This window comes from Seriola aureovittata, chromosome 18, assembly GCF_021018895.1.
Source record: "Seriola aureovittata isolate HTS-2021-v1 ecotype China chromosome 18, ASM2101889v1, whole genome shotgun sequence".
Taxonomy (NCBI): domain Eukaryota; kingdom Metazoa; phylum Chordata; class Actinopteri; order Carangiformes; family Carangidae; genus Seriola; species Seriola aureovittata.
The window spans coordinates 11,548,328-11,575,705 of record NC_079381.1 but is presented as its reverse complement, the minus strand read 5'-3'; the positions used below and the strand labels follow the sequence as shown (position 1 = coordinate 11,575,705).

Genomic DNA, 27,378 nt, shown 5'->3' with positions numbered 1-27,378 from the left:
CCACACTGCCAACAGGATACCAGTCAAAGGACCTGTGATTAATGGCTGGTTAGACGCCAGAATAACTGCAGGAAAAATGTTTACTTTACAGACACAATTAAAATCTGCTGGCAAAAGATAAATAATGAAACACCTCATTGTTTTCTTGTCACTAAATTAGTATCTTTTTTTATTTTAGGGAATTTCAGCTACAAAAACCATCTGTAGTGTGATTACAACCAAGAAAGTCTCGGGCCTCGTCCCAGGAAAAAGCTTACTGCCACAGTTTGGAATGAGATATTATCTCCAACACACAGTCCAGACAGAGCAATGGTTTACTTTATATAACCTAACATCAATCTACATACTTTACTTCCATGTTGCTGGCCATCTCTTCCCCTTTTATTTCTTTTGTCTCTTACTTTCCTTTATTCTTTGGGAAAGGCTTTAATATCCACCTACACATGTGTGGATGCATTTTCAACTCAAACAACATACTGTTTGTTTCTGAGTGTTCCTCTCTTGTAATTACATGTTTCCAGGTCTGTGTACGGTATAGTTTATACGCATTTACAGCTGCAACTAACTAATTATTTTTAGTATTGATTAATATGTAGTACATGTAGTAGTAGGAGTATTTTGATCCATGGTTTAGTCGATAAAATGTCAGAAAAGCTAAATAAAAAATGCCCATCACAATTTTACCACAGCCCAAGGTGATGTTTTGAAATTGCTTGTTTCATCTGCCAACAGTCCAAAAGCTAAATATATTCAATTCAACCTGATGGGTAATAAAACAGAGAAAAGCTGCAAATATTTACATGTGTAATATTTCACTAGTTAAGTGAATGTTTTGCATTTTTTGCTTAATAAATTACCATGAAAATGACTTCTTGGTGATTCATATTGCTGTCAATCAACTAATCAGTTTACTTGGCACTTGAGTCTTGTGGTCTGAAACCTGTATATATGTATATGTATGTATACCTGCACCATATTCTTTGCAGATAAGAAAATACGATCAGAGTGGAAACATCTCATCTAGAGTTAAAAAAAAAAAAAAGGTGCTGAGGGACCCTTCGTGAGGTAGCCTAATGGGTGTCATGTTCTTGCAGCTTCGTGCGATAGTTCCAGCTCTTGCTCTGCTGTCAGATGTCATACTCACTCATTCTCTTAACCAGCAAACCTTACAGACGTCTGTACTCCACACTCCAGTGAAGCAGACCCACAATGAAGCTAGTATTTACAAAGAAATACGCAGATATAAATATGGGTGATATTTCTGGCAGTGAAGTCTCTGTGTGTGTTTGTTTTTTGAAAAGTTATTTCAGAGCTTGAGTGGGTAAGGTATTTTTGCTCTTATGCATGCTTTTCCTCACCAACGCTATTTCTGACCCATCATGTTCAAACATTCATTATACACCTGAACGGCTGTTTGGAGTGTGTGAGCAGCCTGTGTGTCGTATTAGCACTGACTTGCGTGTGGCTGGCTCCTGGGTTTATTGGTGCCACAATGTTTGCATCTGGGAAAACATCTTCAAAAGTGTGTGTTAATGAATTTGACAAACAGGCACACACAAGACACCAGCACACCCAAATAATGAAACTCTTAGGACCAGGTGGCGCACAATAAACAGAATGGATGCAGAATCACGCTCCCGTACGCCTCTCTCTAAACCACCTCTGTTGTGAGGGAGAGTGCATTGTGTAAACAGGTGCTAGCTGGCTGGGATGTCTGACAGAGGGAGCGAGTTGACTGAGGGGGAGGCAGGGACAGAGAGAGAGGTAGAAAGACTGAGAAGGTTCATTTTTGATTGCAGGGAGAAATATAGAAGAGAGCAGCCTTGGTTCTTGAAAATATGAAAATGCCTGCTTGAATTTTGATGAAGATGTTGAAGTCTCATGTTTTTTCCCAACATGTCCCTGTTTCCCTCATAAACTTCCCCGTTTGCTATTCATGTCCCATCTCTCCTCCACCCTAACAACATCTCATTTCCTCATCTGTCTTTTTCTATTTCCTAATTTCTTGGAATCCTTTTCATCTTTTTTTCTCTCTCTGCCGAGAGAACATCTTTACTGTACAGGATTAGACTTTAACAGGCTGCAAACACGCTGACTAAAATAGAAGTTGGAATCATTTGTCCTGGATAAAGCAGGTGTGAGCGTTCTCCTTTCGCAAGGATAAATGTGTGAAAAAGTGGCTCACAGTTTTGTTGACAGTGAGTAGCTGTGACCTTTGACATTTACAACACATTAAAATGCTGCAACCACTTGCACATAGAAAGCAGCAGAGACTACGTGCCAGCTGTTGGGGTTTTGTGACAATTTAACTTCAATTTAACTTCATCAAGGCAAATGAACAGCTATTACAAGCACAACAAACACTGAATGCATTCAGACAAACTATGAGCATAAGTCATTCTGATGAGAGGACATGAGAGGAAGAAAAAGAAGAAGAAAAGAGAGTAACAGTATAACCAGAGTGTAAAAACAGCTGCAATACCAGGAGCTGGATTTTTAAGTCAGAAAAGAGACAAACTAGGGTGAAGAGACACTTCAAAGGGAACCTTTTGGTAAGATACACTGCCCTCCTTAAGGTATCAGGGCCAGAGGCAAAGGCTGGACGCTCTGACCCTCCTGTCCTTGTGCCATTTGGTATCTATGAGGAGAGACCATTTATCAAGATCTGAAAAAGATACAGGGGTTGGTCAAGTGGCTCTGCTGCGCAGCCAAAGGAAGAGCCTGTATTTCACTGCCTGCAGTTTTGAGAGACATGACCCGATAAACAGCGGGCTTACTCACTAAGTAGCATCTGGAAGTTCATCATTCATCAAAAAAACAAACAAAAAAAAAACTTTTGCCCACTCACAATAAGAGTGATCGGCTGCTTATATGGATCAAAAAGCTTGGGACAGAATCATCCCTATACAAATGCTGTTTAAATAAGTCACCTATAGTAATCAAGTAGTCTGCTTACAGTGTTCATTTTAGGTCTTTCCATACATGTAGCCTGTACTACAGCAAGCTGTCATATGCTCAGGCTCTCTTCTCATGTATTTGTATTTTAGGACTGACAGTGTGTAATGATCTGCCTGCTCCTCCAACATAACTTGACTGTATGTGTCTGCCAGTGTGTGTGTGTGTGTGTGTGTGTGTGTGTGTATGTGTACGCACTCATGCGCCAAGTGATATCTTCACCACAGTGGCTCATGGAGTTATTCTGCCCTCCCGTATCGTTTTGGGACATTTATAGAGCGCAATTATCGTCCCCGCTCTCTCATAGCAGCAGGTGTGTTACGTGAGTGGAAAGTAGTAATTCTTTCACCCTGACCATTCAGACTAAGCCATTTCATTACTTTATATATTACTAATAAATATATATGTGGTAGTCTGCAAAACCGAGAAATAAAGAAAAAGAATAAATATCTGCTTATAATAATCATCTTATAGTGATCAATTTCACCTGGACAGACATGATCACTGTAAGTGGTTTCCACTGCGTCTGTATCTGTATTGGTGAGATCTGCCTTGATTGTATTGTGGAAAACAGGCGTTGAACAACCTCCGACTGATGAGATTTTAGGAAGCAATGAAGCAAGCAAACAACGCTATAGAGAGCCCCCTTTAACAGAAATGTAAAGGAAGAGAAAGAAGCTAGTTTCTGTCTTACAGATCTTGAGACTATAAATGCTAAAAAAAAAAAAAAAAAAAAAAAAAGTCAAAAAAACTATTGTGTTCTGCAAATGAAAACATTTTTCTTCCTGCCAATAGATACTTAAGTTTCCTCTGCACAAATACACCATGCACAGAAAAGTGCCACCATAACTAATCAAAGGTTATCAGCGTTCATGCACTCCTTTTTCAACATACAGCCGATATAGCCGAGATAGAATCAGGATGAAGTCGCATGCTGGATATATTACCTGCATTATGTCTCATTAATGCAGGACTATGCAGCAGGTTAGACATGTGCTGAACGGATATTAGAACAAAGGACACCAGGGAAACGGTGTCAGGCATGTACTGCATGTCTGTAATGGTGCAGCCGTGTGCTGCTGTCTGTCTTCATTTCTTGTCACTTCTTTGTCGCATCTTTCTCTCTCTCTCTCTCTCAGCTTAAAGAGGTGTATGTATGCATTGCAGCAAATTTATACTCATTTGTAGCTGACTTCGCGCTCTCCCTCTGCATCTCTGTCTCTTTTTTTTCTCTTTCAATTGGCTCCTCCCTGCACATTTTTCTTTTGTTTTATGTGTCCATTCCTCTACAACAATGCTAATGTTTAGCACTTGGCACAGAGAGTTCTTAACTGGTGATACAACCAGGAGGACAATTGCTGATTGTAACCTGAAAACACTGCCAGGAATAGGCCCATTAAAGCATTACACATTCACTTTAAACTGGATCTCGATTCCAGTTGTCAGAACAAGCTGGTTGTTCTCTCCTGGTTTTCATTACAGCCATTTAATCAGGAACTGTTTTACACCTGGGAGTCAAGGTGAATGCAATTTAGACACTAATAGAAGAGAAAATTAAAAGAATCAGAGAACTACTTACACCTCTGATTGGGCTCTAATGAAATGTTCATGTGCGGCCTGTGGAGTTTGTATCTTTTCTACACACATCAGTCATTTTTTCTGTCTCTTGAGGTTAAAATTTGAACCTTTGACAGGCATAAAAATTTATTAATTAAAATCAGTTCATATTCTACAAATTGCAAATATGACATTTGGACATACAATGAACCAATTTGAAGGAAAACACTGCATTTAATTATTAATAAATATTAGTGAAAATATTTTTCAATGTATTAACATTTCAGCTTATTTCAGAATCAACTATTGTTTTCTATGGATGATTGACAGCACTGCTTAAATATACATACATTCCATACATGTTTACATTATAGTTGGTATAATTCTCAATACTATCCTGTGTTGTATTGTTTTTTGTTTTATGCAGTGGCAGACCTTTATTGATAAGTGTTTCTTTTATTGATCATTTGAATCCATTTTTAATGACCACATATTCTGAAGAGAAATCAAATACAGACAGACCGCTCTGTTTCATGAATAAGTGAAGATGACTCCTCAGTATCCAGATTCTACTGAACACATATGCACAAAAGCAATTATTTCTCCTAGTGATTACCACACTGATTTCCCCCCTGACCTTAACTTATGCACCTGGTCTGTTCCAATTTATCTTAGCTCTCTTACCTCTTACCTTGATGTTTTCCTGCTGTTAATAACTTCCTGTCTCTCAGTCTCAGTCTTTCTGGTATTACATTAGACTTTTTCTGTCGCATTCAATTTTGTTTGTCATTCTAATTTGTTCGTGTTTGTTTATTGTTTCTTTTGAGATGATATGTGAACATAGTCCATTCATGATTTTATTGTATTTACTGAAATTTGGAAAAAATCCAAAATAGTGCAAACACCTTTCTGCTATGACTGCCTTCTTACCTTTGAAAGCCATTTGGATTACCAAATTGTTTTCCTGCACAACATATGTTGGTGCTTGTATTGTTAATCCTCTACCTATTGTCCTGCTGGTGTGGTGACTGAACACCACAGATCCACATCTGTCACAATAACAGGGTTCTACTACAAGGACTACAATTCCCATTCACTGCATGTGTCACTGCGACATGGTGGGTGGTCTACGCTTGCAAGGTGATGATGCTATAGTTGACTATGTGAATGAATCTTTGATGCTTAAATGTGTATATTTATGTCCAGTTACAAAAATTAAAGCATTGCACATGCTACTCCTTAATGAAGATGTTGACTGTTTGATGCAGCAAATTTGTGTAGCTTGCTATAACACTTGAAATTTAGCTCAGGTGCCTCCCATTTCTCCTAATCATTTTTGAGATGTTTCTACACCTTCAGTCCATCTGTGGTATTATATATTATGCGAATTCAACTGATTGGACATGACTTGGGGAGGCACACACCTGTCTATATAAGGTCTCACTGCTGACAATGCATATCAGAGCAAACACCAAGCCATGAGGAGGAAGTAGCTGCCTGCAGAGCTCAGAGACAGGATTGTGTTGAGGAACAGATCTGGGGAAGGCTACATAAAAAAAATTCTGCTGCACTGAAGCTTCCCAAATGCACAGTGACCTCAATAATTATTCTGTGGAAAAAGTTTGGAACAACCAGGACTAGACTTGACTAGAACTCGCAGCCTGGCCAAACTAAGAGTAATGTGAAAAAGGCCTTGGTACGGGACATGACCAAGAACCCAATGGTCACTCTGGCTGAGCTACAGAGATCCTGTGTGGAGATGGAAGAAACTTCCAGAAACTGTCTGTTTTGAGTGCTGATGCTCACACTCTGGTTCTTATATTGCACTCCTAATTCGTTACTATGATCCAACCTAACAGCATTTTCTATTGGGTGAGACATTAAATTCACCAGTTTACATCAAATCTACCACGTGGGTGCCCATATAATCTTTTTTTACGACAGACTCATCTTACAGCCTCAGATTATTTACAAGCGATAGGTAGGTCAGACTGACCATTCCTCATTTCTGGGCAAATGAAGAGGTGTGGTTTTACTGCTGCGTAAATCTACTCCCTTTGTGCATCAAAATATTATTTTTGATACTAATGGCAGATTAATTATAGTTATTGGCCAGATTCATAATGCTCATGTGGTTTTGCAAACGTATATGTTCCCAATTGTGACGATGATGCCTTTTTTCTAAACTTCTTTTCTTAACACTCCCTGATATGTCTTCACACTAATATTAGTAGGAGACTTTGACTGCTGGCTTAATCCTCAGTTGGATCGCTCTTCTTCCAATGTTTGTATGCCTTCGAAGTCTGCCAAGGTAATCCAGGCCTTCATGAAGGAGTTTGCTGTCTCTGATGCCTGGCGCTTCTTTAACCCTCCTGAAGGGAATATTTATTATTTCCCCAATTTTCATTGTATTTTTATCCATATTGATGTTTTCCACATTTCTATGGATATCTATTTTAAGAACTTCACTAGTACTTTTGTGGACTGTGGCGCCTTAATACACTGTTCCTTTCAAATGAGGATTTTGTTTACTTTGTTTCACAGCAAACTGATGCGATTTAAAACAAAACACCTGATTTGAACATCAAAAAGATAAACTGAGTTGGCGCAACGTATATCTCAACTTCATAACTTCATTGTCCTTTGAGATTATTATTATGAGCAATCACCATTGAAACCCTTTCAATATTCGCTCTAACTCCTATATTACAGTTATAAGGTCGGGGGCTGAAGGTCTCCCTTTATGCAGATGACCTTCTGCAGTCTCTGTCCCCGCTGCTCCCCTTGCCATTCTTCAAATATTTGGTCAAATGTCTCGATATGAATTGAATTTGAACTAAAGTGAGTTATTTCCTATTAATAAAGCTATTATCCTCTAAACAACCTACTTTAAAAATTGTCCAGCATAGTTTATATATGAAGAGTTTTACAAGGCCAATTTTGCCCCTTATTGACCTGAATCTGAGAAGACTGTGAATGCAATCTATCTTTTGTGTTACATGTAAATTCTGTTAAAATAAATATTCTTCTACTACTTCTATGTTCAATGCATACCACTCAGGAAATTGATTGATTGAGATTTAAGAATGCATACACAAATCTATTTTGGCAAGAAGTGGTTTTATTCACTGTAAAGTGGTACTATACTTTCTTCACTACCGGAAGTAGGGGGCCAAGGGGCCACTGTATCCCCCGACCCCACTTTATGCCCCTGTCCCACATCCTTTTTAAGTCATGGATCACTGTATCACCATTTCAATCATTCCTGTCCACTCTAAAATAAAGCAGGAAAACATAAAACAGGAAAATTTAAATCCAATCAAAGAGCAGCAACCACAACAGCAGCAAGATGCGCCTGATAATGTTCAATTTGCAGGGAAAAGGGAGGGACTGACAGACCCAAGGCTCTGTGACACAGTTCACCGTCAGAGACAACATGAGTGTGAGAAAATCTTTCAGTCTGTCTGTTTCACATCAGTACCTTTGTTTTGAAACTCTGTCAGTGGCACTGTGCGGGGTAATGACTCTGTGTACAGTTCACAACAATGAGACAGTGCTGTGTTTGACAGAAGACAGATTGTTGTACATGAAGGATATTTGGGATTATGGCAAGTTTAGGCACATTTACAGACCAGCCTCCCTCCTGCCAAAAGAAAAGAATACACATAAGACATGTGTATGGCTTCACGGATGTCTTCACATTCCAGTTACTCATTCTGAAATTAAGGTGTAAATCCCACATTTTAAAAGATTTTGACTGAAATCTGGGTGATATGAAATCAACAGTAGCTTTAAAATGGTGCGGCCAACAGGGAATAAAAGCATGACTTGTTGCTTTAGCCTTCTGATAACATAATTCATCTGCGTCTGCAAGCTGCGGGCGGTGATGTTACATAGTTTGAAGACACTGTAATTTATTGCATGCTCAAGCGCAGGCTTGGAGAGAACCTAAAACCATCTCTGCACCTCTCTCATGTTCAGCCGAGTATCTGGAGCCCTGTGCAGCACTGCGTTGCCTATCAAATTCACAATCTTATGGCCAGCTGCGGGCACCATCCTGCAGATGCAGGCAGCAAGCTGGCAAAAGGAGCGCCTTCCCCGGGTTGCCTGTGAGCCACGTGTCATGGTCTCTGCAGCAGCTAGAAGTGTGTGAGCTCAGCAGAGAGACATGCATAAAACTCCATATACAAAAAAAAATAAAGCAATGGATTTATTGCTCAATATGGGCAGAACACAGTTTTGGCCCCCCTACTTCTGAAATGATTCAGGAGCCCTTGGGCCTGATTGTCCTCCAATAAATATGGGAAAATATGGGGTCTGTTTTTCAAACTCATAAGGAGGACAAATTTCTCATTCCTGAGTGAAGCAACTTTTGTGGTTATATCGATATTGTGTCTGTTGTGGTGTGGGTGATATTCTGCTGTACTGACTATAATGTATTTTACAGACATAATTTACTACTTTTTGTTTATAGTTGTGTTGTAGGTTTTTCAGTCCTTGTAAATTGTCCTCATGTCCTTTTGTAAAGGGTATATATACCCTTTCACTTTTTTGTAAATGCTCGGATGACACAATTGTATGTTCCCTAAAAAACCTCAATAAACCAATTTAAAAAAACAACGGGGTTATAACAGGGTAATAACAGGGTAATAACTGGGTTCAACAGTCCAATGTGTAATACCTTTCATTACATTTTTGTTTCTATTGAGGACCTACAATCAAAAAGTGGGTCTGTAACGCCTACAATTGCCAAGCACACCATATATACACACCATACAGTATGCGGACTGATGAGGTGGACAACAAGATTGGAAAAATTAAGATAAATGATCATGCTTTGGGTTATTGATCAAAATGGGCATTTTAATCTATATTAACAGAACGACAAGGTTAGATCAATTTTTGTTGAACTCAATTGATTTCTGTGAATGATGAGCGCCCTTTAGTTACCATTTTCACTTCTGTCTCTGTATTTGTAGGCACAGACTTTCCTGTGATCCTGTCATCAAATATAACCTTAAATGAAAATGAAACTCTAATGGAAGCTAGCCCTTAAGAAAGACACTCTGTAACTCTGCATACGTTTCAAACCACCACACTGTAGTTGTGTCTTGACTGGGTCCAGGTGCAGGCCAGTGGAGGTCAGGGCACACAGCATTGATGAGATGGCGGAAAGCAGAGAAAACGCTGATGTTGCTTCTAGGAGGGAGATAGATAACATTGACAGGGGAGCGTAACTCCCCTCGGTCGATTATTAAAATGGAGAAAGCTGTGTATGTGTGCAGTTTCTGCTGATGGTGGGCTAAACTGGAGAGACTTGGGGTCACAGGCTAACAAGGATAGATGAATGGATGTATTTGATAGTGTGTGCATGCATCTATCTATCTATCTATCTATACCTGTCATCTCCACGGGTTACCTTACTTTTAACTGAAAACTTCTCTGCAATACACACACACAGTTGAGTACTCTCCTGCGTCAGTGTGGGGAATAAATAGACTATCACTATGCCAGCATGCTGCAACTGTGTGTGTGTGTTCGTGTGTGCGCTGGTAGTCTCCTGCTGTGCTGATTTCAGCAGGAACAGATGGTCCTGCCAGGGCTCTGCCGAGGCTCCACAGTCCATAGTCTGTGAGGAGACTTGTGAATGTGCGTACAGTGTGTGTGCGCCTTGCTGCTTTCCTCCTCTGTTTTTCCACAAATAATCTATCCCACACACTTCCTTGAACCTATTTTACATACTACAGCACGCACGCACACGCACACACACACACACACACACACACACACACACACACACACACACACACACTGATGCTAATTGTTGCAGTGTAAGTGATATCCTAGTGGTCTTTGGCCTACTTGTCTGTTCCAGTGACACTTAGAGTCTTAATCCTGCTTAAAAAGGCTCTTCACTGCTGAGCTCAAGTTTGCCAACACACAAGGCTTTCACACCCCCACCTTTTTGTGTGTGTGGTTGTGTGCACGTGTCCGAGCAGGTTTGTGCATATGTAACAGGTTATCAACATACATTTACATAGATGCATTGCTGAATTCTAATGAAACTATTCAGTCAAAAATAAATAAATGCAGACACAAACAAATAAATAGAGAGCATGGAATATTACCACAGCACAGCACGTGCGATTATCAAATTATCATGAAATTCATATTGGTTCAGTTACTGTGCTCCTTACATCACTAACAAATCTAAGGGCTCATCGAAAGGTAAACAGATCTATATGGAGCATAAAAAGTAGAGTCCAGTACAAAGTGGGGTTAATTACTGGTTCTCTTAGGTAGAGAAAAAGTAAGGGTGGTAAGGAGGGACAAAAGAAGACAGGTGGAAAGGAGAGACAAAGAAAAAGGAACTGGATGTATAGAATCAAGATTTTAACCTCAGGTTTGGTCCATCTGTATCAAGGGCCGGTATATGTAAATGCATCCCTCTAAAGGAGCAGGGAAATAATAAGCCTGGTTTGCTGGAAACCTGTTTGAGCATCAATCTCTCCTCGTATGGTTATTAGCAATGTGATATTATGTCATCACAACACATGAAATCAAAAAAAATGTTTTATTCCTAGAGGTCAGGGTGAGGTCAAAGGGGGTCTCTCAGAGGTTGTTGTCAATGTAATATTGTTGGAACCCTCCCAATTATGAAACATGTTATGAGTTGTGACAGCATGAGGCCAGCTGGGGTTGTCCAGATGTGAACTAATTCCCTAATGGGCTTCTACTCTACAATATAAAAAGGCACGCGCACATGCGTAGTACCACTTGGTATCCCGGTGATGTGTCCCTCTCTCTGTCAATTTTCATTAATAAAGGCAGCAGTATGATGGGTGACGCCAGAGGAGCAGATTAGCGAGATACATTATGAATGTCAAATTACATCGAAGGATGAAGTACTTTTAAGAGATTAATTTCACAGAATGGACTCAAAATGCTATAATGTTACATTTTGCGCATAAATAAACATAGAACAACTTCAGCAACAGGGGAGAGTGTGTTCTGTCATCCTGTCTCTTCCCTTATTTTGTCAGTGTTTTTCTAATTTTCACTCTGGAGCTTTCGCCTCGTCTGTCTGCCTCTCTGTTCTCTGTTCAAACAGCAGACAAAATCTCTTGAATGCAGATCATGTCCCCCTCTTCAGCTGAAATGGCTGAATTCACAGACTTTGCCAACTTTTGAGTTTAGGCAAAATACAGCAGGAAATTAAGTTATTTATCATCTATTGTTTCAAATAGAGCTCACGTACAACAGAATAATAGTTTTACTGTATATGCGATCTCAAGAGAACACACATATACTGTTGTGTATTGTGCACTGTGATTGAGGAAATAACTATGTTTCATATGAAATATGTCTCCAGCTCCATCTTCTGTCCCACCCCCTGCTTCTTCATCTACAGTGCTTTAGCAGGAGCTGATCAGTGACTCCATTCATTCCAGGTCAATTTGGGCAGTGTGCTTGATATGGCTGTTTCATTACACACTTCCTTCCTGTCCGTCTCTCTGACTCAGGGGAAGCGCAGGAGGGGCCGAGAGGGAGAAAGGGAGAAAGAGAGGAGAGGAGAGGAGAGGAGAGGAGAGGAAAGGAGAGGAAAGATAGGTTAGACACAGGGGGATGAGAGAAGGAACAGTTAGAAATGAACAGAATGGGGAGATAGAAAAGGTTTACAGAATGTGGGGAAGAGAAAGACATAAGTGCATGAAGATGAAGAAGAGATGAGGAATGATGGATTGCCACTGATGTAGAGGAGAATAATGGAGCCATGAGGTAAGACGTGCATTGTTGAAGCGAGGGAGGGAGGAATATAAACCGGTGAAGACAATGGGAAACTACAAAGGACAAAAAGGGATGAAGGGGGAAAGGTGGGGACAGGAAGGAAGGAAGGAGAGACAGGCGGGTGAAAGACGGAGGTAGAAACAGGAAGAACAGATGAAGAGAAGTAATGAAGGAAGAGAAGAAGAGCCTGAGAGACGGAGGTTTCATTACAGTTGTCCTTTTCACACTTTATAACAAAATGCTTTACATTAATTCTGAAACAAACTTCACCTAGCCAAAGGGGCAGGACTAGTCATTAATAATTACCAATTATTTCTTATGAATTCACAAAATTGAATTCCCTGCACTTTTACATTTTCAGTGTCTTCCCTTAGGCCATCTCCATTAAAAGCACAGATTAAGATTTAAAGATTAAAGGAAAGTTCCACTTATTTTAAACCTGAGATTTAATTTCCTATAATATTCCTATATTATACTTTTCTTTCTAAGAGGAAGCTCTATCTACCAGAGAAACTCAAATTAACTCATCAAAAAGCACACAAACAGAAGTATACTGTATATACCCAGAATCCAACAAGACTTGGCATGGAGCTTGTTTGGGTTAAGAAATCCCCTCAAATGTCCCCCTTTGTAGTCTAGAGAATTACTCATCCCATATGCTATTACGTTTACTAGGATATATACGTGTGATATGATGATATGATGTTGAAGGAGACACCTCTGCTCCGGAGGGCTCCAGCCCAATGTAACCCCTGCTGGCATCTTATGTTAAAAGTTTAATGTTTTCATCCGTCCATCCATTCCAAACTCCTCCCAACATGGACTTTGTCACTCTATAACAACGTCACTTGACTTCCTCCTTTGTTCCTGCCATAATTACTAAGGCAAACATATGTTGTTTTGTGGCACTTGCTGAAATGACTGTCGTTCTTCTTGGGAGGACAGAAACCTAAATATACCACATACACACTGAAAGTAGAGTTAGACAACTGACTGACTCTGTAGGCTGCTGTCTGACACCGCAGTGTTTATCAGGGCATGGCCCTTTTTTTAAGCTGCAACTTCCTCTGAAATGATTCTGACTTCCCCCCCACATCATCTTTTTCAGTAGTCTGTCTCCACCAGCCTCTTTTGTGAAAGTATTTAATGGCCAAAGGTCCAACTGCCACAGTCATGATCACTAACAAGCAAGAGAGAGATTCATCCTCAGCCCTGTCCATAGGCTCAGTGTTTCTCTGTAATTAGGTCACTTCTTTTACATCGGCACTTAACTGAACACAAAAGAACCAAAACAACAACTACATCTCCCCTGCTTTTAGATTCTGATGTGCCTGTTAGTGTGTGTTTGTGTGTGTGTGTGTGTGTGTGTGTGTGTGTGTGTGTGTGTGTGTGTGTGTTGTGTGTGTGTGTGGGGGGGGGGGGGGGCATTAGATTGCAACCAGGCATGAGACAAAGGAGGGAAACGAGAGTGAGCAAGAGATTCAGCCTCAACTTTTCCCTTTGGGATTGGTCTCCATGGCTACGGAAGCATTTTCAGCTGAACGTGTGACAAACATAAGTGAGAGAGATACACAGAGAGAGAGAGAGAGAGATAGAGAGAGAGAGAGAAATAACACAGCAGCATTAGGATAATGTCCTGGGGTGTGTAAATATACAGTAAATATACAGTGGATGTTGATGACGGATGATAAAACAGCACTTACAATAGAAATGAAAGATTACAACATAACAACACATCAGTGTGGTGTATAATTCAAATCTGATTGTCATCAAAGATAAACATATAGGATGCAATTACAACAACACAGCTGCCATATATAGCACTGCGGCTAACTAACCACAAGATATTTGATCTCCAACAAGAAACACGTAAGGCAGCAGGAAAAAGCAGCGACCCAGTACGCACTCTGTGAACTCTAATGGAAAACAGAGACCAATGAGAACAAACGGCATCCAGAGACTATAACATCTCATCTTACCACCAGACAATCAGAGTCCATCTATATTTCAAAAGCTACGGAAAACTGTGACAATAGGCTGTCATGATCCAAGATTGGCCGAGGGCACCTTTAATGAGGATGAGGGCACGAGGGGGATCATGTTTCCATGCTGGCAGGCTAACTACAGTATCACCTCAGGGCAATTTGTCTGAAGTTGGTAACAAACATTCAGGAGGAGTAATTGTAATTTGTGCATTAAATCCTGTTTTCTATAGTCTTAAGAGAGAATTGGAGTGAATTTAATCAAAATTTTGAATGACTTTTTTATGGAGACAATGTCATCTTTTATGTCTGTGTTGGGTCTGATTTCGGGGAACGCTCTTGCTGTGTGATGACTTTGAGATATTCTGCTTGAATCCACAGTTTGTTGATAATGTACTATATGTTTCTGAAAACAGTAAGTGGGTAAAAATTGTGCTCAACACAGGAAACGACAGTCTCAATTTTTCTCTGCGATAGGTTTGTCAATATTTGCATAAAGTACAGCCAGTGTTACTGGTGATGAATTATTTATGGAGACTAAAGGAGGAGACTTGTAAGGGCTGGTTCTGCTTGACAGTGTTGCTATGGATGTACTATGTGTGTGTGTGTGCGTGCGTGTGTGTGTGTGGGTTAGACGGGTTGACTGAGTGTCAGTGAGTATGTGTGTGTGCGCAAGAGAAAAAGTGTGTGTGTGTGTGTGAGTGAGAGAGAGAGAGAGAGAGAGAGAGAGAGAGAGAGAGAGAGAGAGAGAGAGAGAGAGAGAGAGAGATGCGCTCTGCTGCGCTTGCCGGCAAAGTCACTGCTTTCTCAAGGACACTGCGGCTAAGGGGCAAGAAAGGAGAGAAGGAATGACACAGAGGGAGGACAAAGCAAGAATAAGAACAAGATAAAGACTTTTAGTGATAGAAGGCCAAGTTAGATAAAGGAATAAGCGGGGAAAACAGAAAAAGAAATGAGAGAGGAGGAAGAGGAGGCAGCAGATGAGAAAAGTGTGAAAAAAAAAGAAAGAAGGGGAGATGGGAAAAAGAAGGGCTGAGTGATAGGATGGACATGAGAACCCACTGGATCATCATTTCACAGTGTGTGTGTGTGTGTGTGTGTGTGTGTGTGTGTGTGTGTGTGTGTGTGTGTGTGTGTGTGTGTGTGTGTGTGTACATAAATTTGCACACACATACACACACACCCACACACAAACTGTCTGTTTCTGTGAGTGTGAAAGCATGTGGTTCTGTGTGAAAGTGAAAATAATTCTTGTTGGAGAGACACCACAAGGTTTAATTTATGTGAACTAACCAGAAAACCCTGTTGTCCTACTACTATCCAAACCTGTTAAACACAAGACAATGCAGCTACTGATGACTGTCACTATATATATGTTTTTTTGTGTAATCTATTAATCATTTATATTTTAACACAAGTTTAGAGATAACTTGCTTTATTTGCTTGTTTTGTCTGGAAAACATGGAAACGAGACATTTTTGGCTCAACACCAACAAGCCACCCACCACAACATAAAGAAGCCACAGAGCAGCAGCAGACATGATATAGTTATGTTACGCACACTGTCGAGCAGAGCGCTGGAGCAGCTTTTTCTTGCCTGGTTCGGTCTCACCAGCGATCCACTAAAACCTCTACAGCGATCAATTATTTACACATAAACACACACAGGCAGACCCCAAAACAGTCCCGCTGAGATGATAGTGGGGAAGGCCGCTGGGTGAACTGCATAAAAGCTACTTTACATACATAAGCAGGCCGTTTACCAAAGCAGTGGGTGAACTCAGCTACCACTAGGACCACAGCCCCTTACCGACTGTGATCAACAAAAAAAAAAGTGTCTAACCCGAAAGCATCCTTCAGTGTGCAGCTGTAATACTGAAGACTAGACCGCAAGATGTACATGGGGCTTTTGTTTATTCAGATACATAGATGGGTAATAGGTGAGCAAACAGGCTGTGGGTATTAGTAGCAGCTTGAGATATATATGTATAAACAATGAGAGACAGACTTAGATACAGATAGACAAACATTAAATGTGATTTCTCCTCTTGGCCCCCACCAGGCTTGTGTCAACATGTGTAATTGATGGTGGTTTTCATCTGGAGGGGAAAAAGAAGGCAGATCTGTGCTGGCATTCTTGATGCCCTGATATGTACCCGCAACACATGTCTCATCATGGCTCTTGACATTAAGACATCAAATTGTTGGCCAAAGAAAAAAAAAAAAAAAAAAAAAAGACCTCTGATTGTGTGATGGCACATACACATGCTTGCTCACAGACAAACACACTCAGTTGCGCTGCTCAGCAGGGGTGTGAGCCAACCTCTCCGCTGCAGGTCTTCGCTTGCTTTCTGGCTGATTGGGCAGCACCGTAAACAAGGAGCCACAGAGCCCAGAGACAAGGGGGGGCCAGATTTAGCGAGCAGAGATATATGGGACACAGAGATAAGAATGGATTGCGTTATTCATTTCACTCACCTCCCTCTGTCCTCCTATCTGTTTATCTGCCCGCTTCTTCCTCGGTGTCTATCAGCCTGTCTGTCTGTGTGGAGTCGCGCTGTCAGAGCAGGCAGGCTTCAGTACCTGAGAAGACACGAGTTCAAAGGTGGGTTCAAATCAGAATGACAGCACTTAAGGATCATGTTCAGCTTGACTTAAGTCACACGCTGACCAGCTGACATCAAAGGAGAAGAGAGTAGTGTAAGCATCATTCCTCGCACACATGCATTCACACGCAAACTGTTATCTATAAGAAAACAGTTATGAAGGCAAACGAGAGAGAGAGCGAGCTGCATAGACAGGGAGAGATGAGAGGTTGAAAGACTAAAACCTCCATTAAGCACTCTGGCAAGTGCATCTTTAATCTCTGTGTGATAACAGTAATTATTTTGCATTCAAGTATGACTGATTCACTTATACACACGACAGACCCTCATTGTCATATTACTCTCTCCTCTCCTTCCTGAAAACATCACCAAAAAAGCACAGTGGATAACTGGTAAGGAACTAGAGAATTGGGGTTATGAAAAAGAGGAAGGATAGGAGAGAAGAATAAAAGAAGAGATCATTAGAAGGGACAGAAACTGAAATTAAATGACAACTTCTGTGTTCAACACAAGAGTAACTCCATTTCCACATTCTCTCTACATGCAAACAGTTTACAGAGAATATGCAGAAATATACACATTTTCAGACATTTTCCTGTCATTTATTCCTCTAAGACAAGTCTGAGAATATCCAAAGTTGTCCATTAGCCTCTTTCCAAAGTTTGTATAACACAGTCTTGACCTATTCTTCTTTTATAGACTCAGCAAGGCGCAGAACCCCCCCCCCCCCAAAAAAAAAACTTTAAATCATTGTGATGGACGTTTGATGTGCGCCCATTGTGCAATAACAACCTTCATCTTTCCACCTTCAAACTGATTTGTATAAATCGATTACCGGCAGAAAATTGGTTTGAATATTCAAACGTAGGTCTCAACAGCTTCTAATGCCAATTAAAACCTCCTTCACCTACTCATACTCTCTGTCAGACTCATTTCAGACTTCCTGCTGCTATTTCATAATAAAACCCATACCCTATTCTCTTTGCTGTCACAAGGTTTTATATAGTGAAGCAAAGCTGGAGTACATGTTGCATGATAACATGTTTGCCCTCTGGCTGGTGTTCAGTGTTGGCATAGGAAACCCTGATTTATGTGCAGTAGCAGCAAATCTCTGATCATTCGTGATCATTTCAGTAATTTCAAGAACACGGACCTACTTCAGAACTGAATAACATGAAATGCGTTGAGATATCGAGAAGCGCAGCTGAGTGGCAACAGATTGTCGGAAAAAAAATCACCCTGAGGCACCACCAACTGATGAACTAGCTAGATTCATTAAATAATTTTGTAAATTTGTATTAATGTGAATCAATAAGAACAGTTGTGATTGCTGGACTACTGGGAAATATCAATCTGTCTGCTTTGCTAAGTCTCTATGAGCGCAGATAAAAGGTGTCAGAAGAACTTAAGTGAAACAGCAAGAACAGCAACAACACTATACAGACAAGAATGTATAAAACGCAGCCCTGTGAGATATATTTATAATTACACATCCCTCACTGTGTGAAGACATCTGACAGTGATGATCCTGGTGCACCCTCCCACGAAGTCACACAGCCAAGAAAATCAAAGCAGAACAAATGTACGGTATTTACTGTGTGTTGTTTGGAGAACAGGTCACACCTTAGATAATAGAGCATAACTGAGGTGGGTGTTGGTTGGAGCGATCGCTGTAATGTCATGGTCCCGCAAGACAAACTGGTTCCTCGTGCACGCAAGAAAACACACACATCACAGTTACGATTACATGCTTTGTTTCGAAAAGCTCTATACGGTTAAAACCACACTTTCTGTATTTGTGACATCTTACCAAACGTGTGTGCACTGTGTATTTAATGTTATGAAAAACCACCCTTACTTCTTTCAGAGCTGGACAGTTGGCAAACTGACAAGCCAAGAAGTTGTGACCGTAAGACATAATGAGGTTTGAGCGACTTGTAGAAGGTGGCGTATGCACTATTCAGCGTTTTGTGTCTTGGACAGTATGCAAATGTGGGTCCTTGAAAAGCTAAGCTAAAAGTTAATTAGCACATGTAGCCTATGCTTTCCATAAATACCCTCAGTGCAGACCAACTATACACAGGAACATGTACGGCAAAATCAAGGGGCGTCATTACAGACAAATGAAAACAAATAGACAGACAGACAGAAGGTGCAAAAAATTTTCAAGCAAATGATTGATCATCATTAAAATATGTTAGTCAGCAATCTGCTGTGGTAATTACAGTTTGATACTAACAAATAGCCTATTACACACCGTGCAGCTTATTCAAAATGGAATAGACATCTGAATGAGATCACAAAACTACCATATAACGACACACCAAATACAGAGAAGTTAGATCTAATGATTATCTCTTTATCTAGTGATTGTTCAGACATTCTGACGGGTTTATTATGCAGAGGTAGAGTATGGCATGTTATGTTAGGTTTGTAAATAATTTTTCACACCTCTCACAGGTGTAGTCAATCCGTTTAAGCATGGAGAGAGGGAAAAAAGAAGAAAAAAAGTCACAGATTTGTATTTCCACTCTCTGTGGCAGAGCATGTGTACAGGAGTTAATGGAGACACACTGTCTGATAATGGTCTCCAGCAACTGACACATGTTCTCAATAAAGTGTTCACAAGAAAGACAAATAAACCTTCAGCCGACAGCATTATTTAATTTGCCAATCCTTCACATCTCATTTGCGAACCATTACGGATAGTGAGAAATAAGAAGCTCGGTGTCAAACTGAGAAGAAACGGTGCGGTGAAGCGTAAACAAAGACATCATTTTGTGTTACAGTAGGTGGTAAAAGAGCCTGACTCAACAACCTGTAAGAAATTGAGCTTGTTAGTCACAGATTGGCAGTGCCAGAGATTGTCATTTTTTTTTAATGGAGAAGATGATATGAACATGGAAATCTGCACAGAAACTGACGGGACACACACACGCACACACACACACCCAAACCACACAAGTTTACCTGCCCCCACAAAACACACAAATCTGCACACCTACCAAGGTCAGGGTTCTGCTTTCTGGTCCATATGCTGCATGAGAACCCCCCCCCCCCCCCCCTTACCTCATGATGAAAACAGAGCAGAGCACTCTCTATCTGTCTCCCTGAATAAAGCCAAGCACTCTCCAGCTCTGTGAGTCACCCCCCACCCCCACCCCCATTAAGCTATCCATTTCCTAACTCATTAATAGAAACATTCTCGCCCAGTGCCTTTGAGGACAGCGGAGCCCTTGAATTCACGGGATACATTTTCCAACCTTCCAGCCTTCACGTTTTCAGAGTTTCATGTTCGGGATTTCTCGTGAGCGCAGGTGCCCTTCGCTGCGCCTCTATCTCTGGTGAATCACTCAGTGAGTTCCTGATCAAAGGGGCTGTTTCACCGGTTGGAGCCCTCACAGTGTAATGTGTGGTGATGCACCCATTAGCCAGACCCACAGGAGAGGACTACAGCCGGTAATTATAATACATAACGTGTGAACACAAAACAGAGGTTTGCTTTATATAGATGCTTGTTTCAAACAGGAATATTACTTTTAATGACTGTATGTAGATGTATAACATCTTAAGTTCTTAAAAAATACTTAAGACTTCACACCTGCCCCAAAACTACTGCATTGTTAACGCTGCTATTATCAATCGACTATACAATGTTATGAAATACACTTAAGTAAAATACAACAAAAGCAATTAGTACTGTTGAAATCATTATAAGTGAAGCAGCACTACTGTGACTATTTTTCAGGTTTCCTTACAGATTTATTCTGGTAAAGCTAATCATCATAATCTTTATCTGATCAATATATTAATACTACAGTCAGTGAAAATGCAGTCATTGAGATTTTCTTCAGCTCTGAGCCTAAGTGAGATTGACATGTCATTGGAAGCACATTAGTTGATCCCACTGTGAAACACCAGTGTGCTCTCATCAAAACATAATAGACCATTTCATTTATTTCTAAATTTGTTTCGCTATTCAATTTGTGAAATAAAATTAAAATGACAATCCCTTTTCAATATTCATACACTCTAATAGTAATTATGATGTGACAGAGTATCCCTAACCTCGTTCCCAATTTAAAAATATTACATGCAATCCTAATCCAGATAATCTCCGTTATAAATCATTTTCATTACATTGATGCTCTTGCATACACACATTCGGGAGAATGCCTTCAGAAAACATACAGGACAATTTGTACACGTTTGTGTGTGTGTGTGTGTGTGTGTGTGTGTGTGTACGTACTAGAGTTTGTGCATTTTCTTGCCCAAGATGCAGGTAACCAGGTAATTCAAAAAGTCACAGATATAAAACTTATACAGACACACAACTACAAATTCTACACAGAGAGATTGCAGTACACAGAAAACCACTTGGCTGGGGGGGGGGGGGGGTCCTTCTCTAAACCTACAAATGCACACCTTTTTACTAGCACGGACGCACACACCCATGCACTCACACACACACATACACATGCATGGCACATACACCATGGAGGAAGCCCTGGAATTGGTTCTCTGCTTCTATATTTCCTCAGTATATGAGACAGGCTGGCCCATACATCTCCACTGACTTAGCCTTGGCTTTGGAATTCCAATCAGGAAACGACTAGAGGGTGAAGGGAGACAAAGGTTGCAGCTGGATGGAGTGTGAGTGGTGGGTGAGAGGTGAAGACCACAAGAATATATGAATGAAAAAGAGATAGAGGGATTAAGAGTAGGTTTGAATAAATAAAGACCCGGTTTGTATAGCAAAGATATCCATGTTTGCGTCCCTTCCAGAGGCACAGCAGGGTACAGGCTACAGAATACAGCAGGGGAGCAGAATGATAGAGGGTGGGAAATGAAGACGCTGGTACAAGTCTAATGTGTAGTGAAGGAAGTATACAGTAGAGCATGAGGTTGGGAGAAGAAACATGGGAGGGAAAGCGAGACGGGAAGATGAGACAGCCTGTTGTTGGTCAGGAAGCTTTACTTTCCCTCCTTCCTCTCAACAAGAAAAGCAATTTAAGCTTACACTGATGCAGCCATTGCAGAGTAATTTACTGCTGATTGCATTTCTTTATTCTCAAGGGGAAGTGTTCAAATAGCCTTTCCTTGAAAAAGAAATGATCTTGTGACCAGTTCAATTGAATCATAAATTCTGAGTTTGAGAATAAACCACTTATCTATTCTATTGCCCATAAAAAAATGAATAGGCTTAAAATGATTAGGCTATACTGCATGTCTGATGCAAGAGACATTATAGAAACTTTCTATGAAAGCTACCACTGTTAATACACACAATAGAGTGGAATAAAAACCCCTGAATTCTCTGAAGGCCCGAAGCCCAATTAAAAAAAGGAATGATTCCTATTTAGAAAGGAAGACAATGTAGTGCTTTTTCAGCAATGTATCTTTCCACTATTGATCAAAAGGGTTCCGCTCTCTCCTTTGTTCTGCAAAACCGAAGTAAAAACATAGATAATGGCATCTGTACTAAGCAAAATCATGGTGCAGCAACTTTTTGCTTTGCTAAAATTTTCCTTGAGGCACATGAACAGCCACCTTAATTCTGTTACAGTTATTCCAGAAAAGCTTTTGGGTGTGACTCTCAGCTGGAGCTCTAATAGCTGGTGAACGCAGAAGGCACACACACTGTTCTGTACGACGCACCAATTCACACATGGAGTCAAGCACAAAGTACACACACACACACACACACGCGTGTGCACCCACACACAGCAAGCCCCGGTAGCTGGTTGTGAACTGACATCGACAAAGAAACCTCTGTTTGAAACATCCCTATAGACCCTGTCTATGTTATCCATACAGCTGGTTTGTGGGCACACTTGTATGTCTAGGCGTAGGTCCCTTTAAATCACTCACAAATTAGCTTCCATTCAGTGCTAAACAGAAGCTTAAATGTTTTAACACTAACCCATTCTCCAACAGAACACACATACAGATTTATACAAATACACATACAGACACACACACACACACACACACACACACACACACACACACACACACACACACGCGTGTGCACCCACACACAGCAAGCCCCGGTAGCTGGTTGTGAACTGACATCGACAAAGAAACCTCTGTTTGAAACATCCCTATAGACCCTGTCTATGTTATCCATACAGCTGGTTTGTGGGCACACTTGTATGTCTAGGCGTAGGTCCCTTTAAATCACTCACAAATTAGCTTCCATTCAGTGCTAAACAGAAGCTTAAATGTTTTAACACTAACCCATTCTGCAACAGAACACACATACAGATTTATACAAATACACATACAGACACACACACACACACACACACACACACACACACACACACACACACACACACACACACACACACACACATACATAGGACCCTATAGACGGTGCAGTGCCTTTGACACTGGTGTAGGAGCATAGGAGGTATAACTAAGACATACTGTATGGAAGTGCGAGCAAAACTTGACACACCAAGGAAGGATGGAGCATAGGAACAACTCATTTTTGGCTGACAGCAACTGTAAAGCAGGGCTGCGCTATACAGAAGAATATTACATCATTATTTTTACAAGATGCAGCGATATCTGACAGGCCGTTTTGCATCAGTAGAAATTACAGCAATGAGAAGCCTTGCATAAGTTGTGTGTGTGGTAAAACTGTTAGAGATTCTCTTTTCAAGCAGAAACTATGAACTACTAATCAACTTTTTTTTTTTTTTTTTTTGGCAAACATGCCAAAGAATCATTGGTTCTATCTTCTCAACAATAAGGACTTGCCGCTTTTTTTTATGTGATAATAAACTGAGTATCTTTTCAATACCAAACAACATAAGGCAATCTTAAGCCGTCATCGATTGCTTTTTTTGATCAATTGATTAATCAGGAAAATAATCTGCACATTGATTGAAATAATCGTTAGCTGCAGCCTTAATGTTATCCTTCTTATTTTGCCACAATGCATAATTTTTATTAGATTTAAAAACATATCTTTATCATTTGACAGTATTATAAAATATTCAACAGTACTGCTTTCTATGGCTCTCGCTATATTGTGTAGCCAAACTATAAAGCAGCAACGGCTAGTGTTGACTATGTCTCAAAGTTAGCCACAGAAGGCTAATGTGAGCTTGCTAAAAGATGTTTCAAATCTAGATTCGTAGTTTGTGCAGTCACGTTTTCTGTGCCTGTGACACAGATGATGATACAGATTCCATGAAATCTACAACAAAGTGCAGGGAGGAGACACGAATCGGAAAACTGAAACATCTAACTGACAGATAAATAGTACAAAACAACACACACTTGTAATCAAGATTCTCAACGCAAGCTCGAGTCAGAACTGGGAGTTCTCCTCTAAATGCAAAATGTGAACATATGCTTGGCTTCCAGTGAAACATTGGGCTATTACATGGTCTATTTGCTGTCACAGCTACACCGTGGCAGCTTCGCATGTGAAGTATATCATTTCATTCAATTAGGTATGCAAGCGTATGCATCCAATGGGCTTTTTCCAGGTTTATTGAGTACACTGCAGCGAGTAAACGCTGCGCTCACCCAGATCTGTCATATCAGCCTGACAACTGACAGAAAACTAAAGCAGAACATGAAAAAGGCAGGAAGGTGAACAGGGAAGAGTTGACTCCTTGCATTTCTCTCACCCACACTTGTATCAACACACACGAGCACACAAACACTAAATGAGAAACAGTGACTAAGTCTCGCCCTAGGCTTCATACAGAAGCTCTTAACAAATCCAAGCCTTGCCCAATCATTTCCCTTCTCTCTAGGTTGCCATAGCTACAGCCTGCCTCCTTGTCTGTACTTTGGGAAGGGTGAGACTCCACCACTGTGTCAGTGTGTGTGTGTGTGTGTGTGTGTGTGTGTGCATGTGCGTGTATGTATGTGTACTGTGTGGTAACCCCACCAGATGGGGTCTTAACACTTCCTATCTGGCAACCTTACATTCAGACACCCCTGCTGGACGTCTGAGACGGGAACGTGTGAGATAGCAGAGAGGTGAGTTGCGCTGAGAAAAGGGGTTGGGTGGGGGGTGGGGGTGGTGTCTGTCAGAAAAATAACCAGAGAGATTGCTTTGTGACCTCACACATTTCATCCCATTCAGTATCGAAACCACATCTTAAGAGCAACAACCTGACGTATATTGTAGGGGCAGAGGATGGACTGTGCTCCCTTTAATCCACACATTAAAAAAAAAAAATTCTAGAACTGAATGCAATAGTTATTTCTCAGTCAGTGTAGCACTAGTATACTCATAATTAGTGCTCTTAATTCAACATTGTCTGGTACAACTAGGGCTGAATATTACTTTCCTGAGTTTCTGTGCTGATACCAGAATGATACTCTTTTTGATGCCTAACTGAGAATTATCAATGTGTCAAATATAAGTAAATCAGAGGCAGAAGTAGGTTTATATAAATAAAATGATGGGCAAAATTTTGATTGAAATCAGGAACTATCTGTAAACAAGATCATTAATTTGACTAGACAGGTATTAGCTTCTTAAGTGTGAGGATTTGTTGCGTTACTTGCATTCTATTATAAACCTAATACCTTCAGGTTTTAAAGAAGCAATTAAAAAATGTCCCTTCGGGCATTTGGAGATTGTAATGAGCATTTTCCCTCTATTTTCTAAATGTTCATGGACTAAATAATAATAACAATATTTGTTATTTGCAGCCTTACTCCTAATAATATCTAATATGTATTCTCTTTTTGATAGAGCTCTTATCACATGCAGTATTAGAAGAAAACAAGGGTGTAATTAATCCTTTTCTGTACTTGTCTGTCAATAGCCTCCATCTCTTTGGGTGTGTGTTTGTTATGCACTGATGATTCCCATTATGATAATATATGTATACAGGAATTTACTGTTCAGCACACAAACACTGTCAATAAGAGGACACAGAGATTTTAGAAAATTCATTATGCCAGAAACAGAGGGCAGCACCGTTTGTGAAGCTGCACATCCTAAGAGATTGCCCTTCTCCTACTCTGTGAACAGGGCAGAAAAGTGTGTGTGTGTGTGTGTCTCAGAAGTGAGCTTCTCAATGCACTACGCCAGATGTCACCATGCAAGCACACCACACAGGTGTATCTGTGTATGTGTGCGTTTGTTTGCTGCAGGTAGATGACAAGGATGATATAAACACTTGAGGATCAACATATCACTAAGACTCTCACCATCTGCCCGCCTGCAGACAAATATAAACACAGTCCTCTCTTACTCTATTTCTTTATCTCCCTGCATCGCTCCACTTTTTCTCTCTGTTCTCGCTCTCTGCAGTCCTGCCATCCATCATCATTAGGAGGCAAATAGATGACCTGTCTACACCTGCAGCCACTCTCTGTCCCTTTACTCTCTGGAGAGGAGAGAAGAAAAGACAAGAGAAGAGAAGAGAAGAGAAGAGAAAGTTTCAGGTGTGTCAAATCTCAAAGATTTTCATTTAAATAAATGTCTGTTACATCACTATCCATCACCGAATGAGGTAACACAATAGTGATTTACCCTATGACCAAATGATTCAAGAATTGTAATATTTATATATTTAGAATTACAAGCTGGGTGTCTGTGGTGACATTCCTGGAAAAAATGCTGTATTAAGTCGCTGCAAATGGAAATTGAACATTTCCTACTGCTGCAGCTTCACATAAAAGAATCTCACTGGTGAAACATGCATTTACTTTTATTATCAAGTAGTCACAGGAAATGCAATGTGTTTGTCAGTGAGCTCAGCACTTACCGCTAATGGAAGAAGGAGCAGCACCATTGAGCTCTTAGAGGCGTAAGGCCGCACACCTCCAACTTCCCAGCGAGGTAACCAACTCCTTTCACTGTGCCCTGCTGTTAACAGACTCACGCCGTGTGCAGCATAAAATCAGATCATGGTTGCTCACAGAATGATGAAAAATAGCCAATTCTTGCCTGGTGTCTTTATTAAAACGACAATAGGTTGTTTTGCTGCATCCAGAATTCTGTGACCTGTAGTATTAAACAGCAATTTGCTGTTACCACCAGTAACTACGGGTGTCACCAAATCAACCAGGACTAAAATCCTCTAGATTGGGGCGTTCCTGATACATCATATTCACAAGAATGTGAAGTCATTGTGACCTTGAACTTTGACCTTTTCCCACCAAAATCTAATCAGTTCATCTTTGAATGAATGTTTGTACCAAGAAATTCCCTCAAGGCGTTACTATCGCGTTCACGAGACTGGGACACACGGACGGACAATGCCTGTGGCCATGGCTGTCGACCCAAATCTCAATACCAAATGTGATACCCCAACAAAAAAACTGAAAACAACAGAGGCTGCTGCACACACAGCGCGCTAACACACATAAACATGCACACACCTCCCTCCATATGAAACTCACTCATCCTGAATTCTGTGTACAGATCCAGACGCCCGTCTTAGATAAAGTGTGAAGTGTTTCCTCTTCTCATTTGAAAGAATCTCTGGCACTGGGTCCTGGCT

General features: G+C 40.6%; 1 protein-coding gene across 4 annotated transcripts in view; it reads right to left on the bottom strand.

Annotated features, from left to right (window-relative positions):
- strbp (spermatid perinuclear RNA binding protein) overlaps nt 1-27,378 on the bottom strand; it is an 87,632-nt gene that overhangs the window by 41,699 nt on the left and 18,555 nt on the right. For 3 of the 4 annotated variants that reach the window (XR_008830258.1, XM_056402967.1, XM_056402968.1), the window contains one exon: nt 16,761-16,865. The gene's annotated coding sequence lies outside the window, so the exon portion shown is untranslated. Of the gene's footprint in view, nt 1-16,760; nt 16,866-26,124; nt 26,237-27,378 lie in introns of those variants that run through there. The other variant, XM_056402969.1, reaches the window with a different exon arrangement.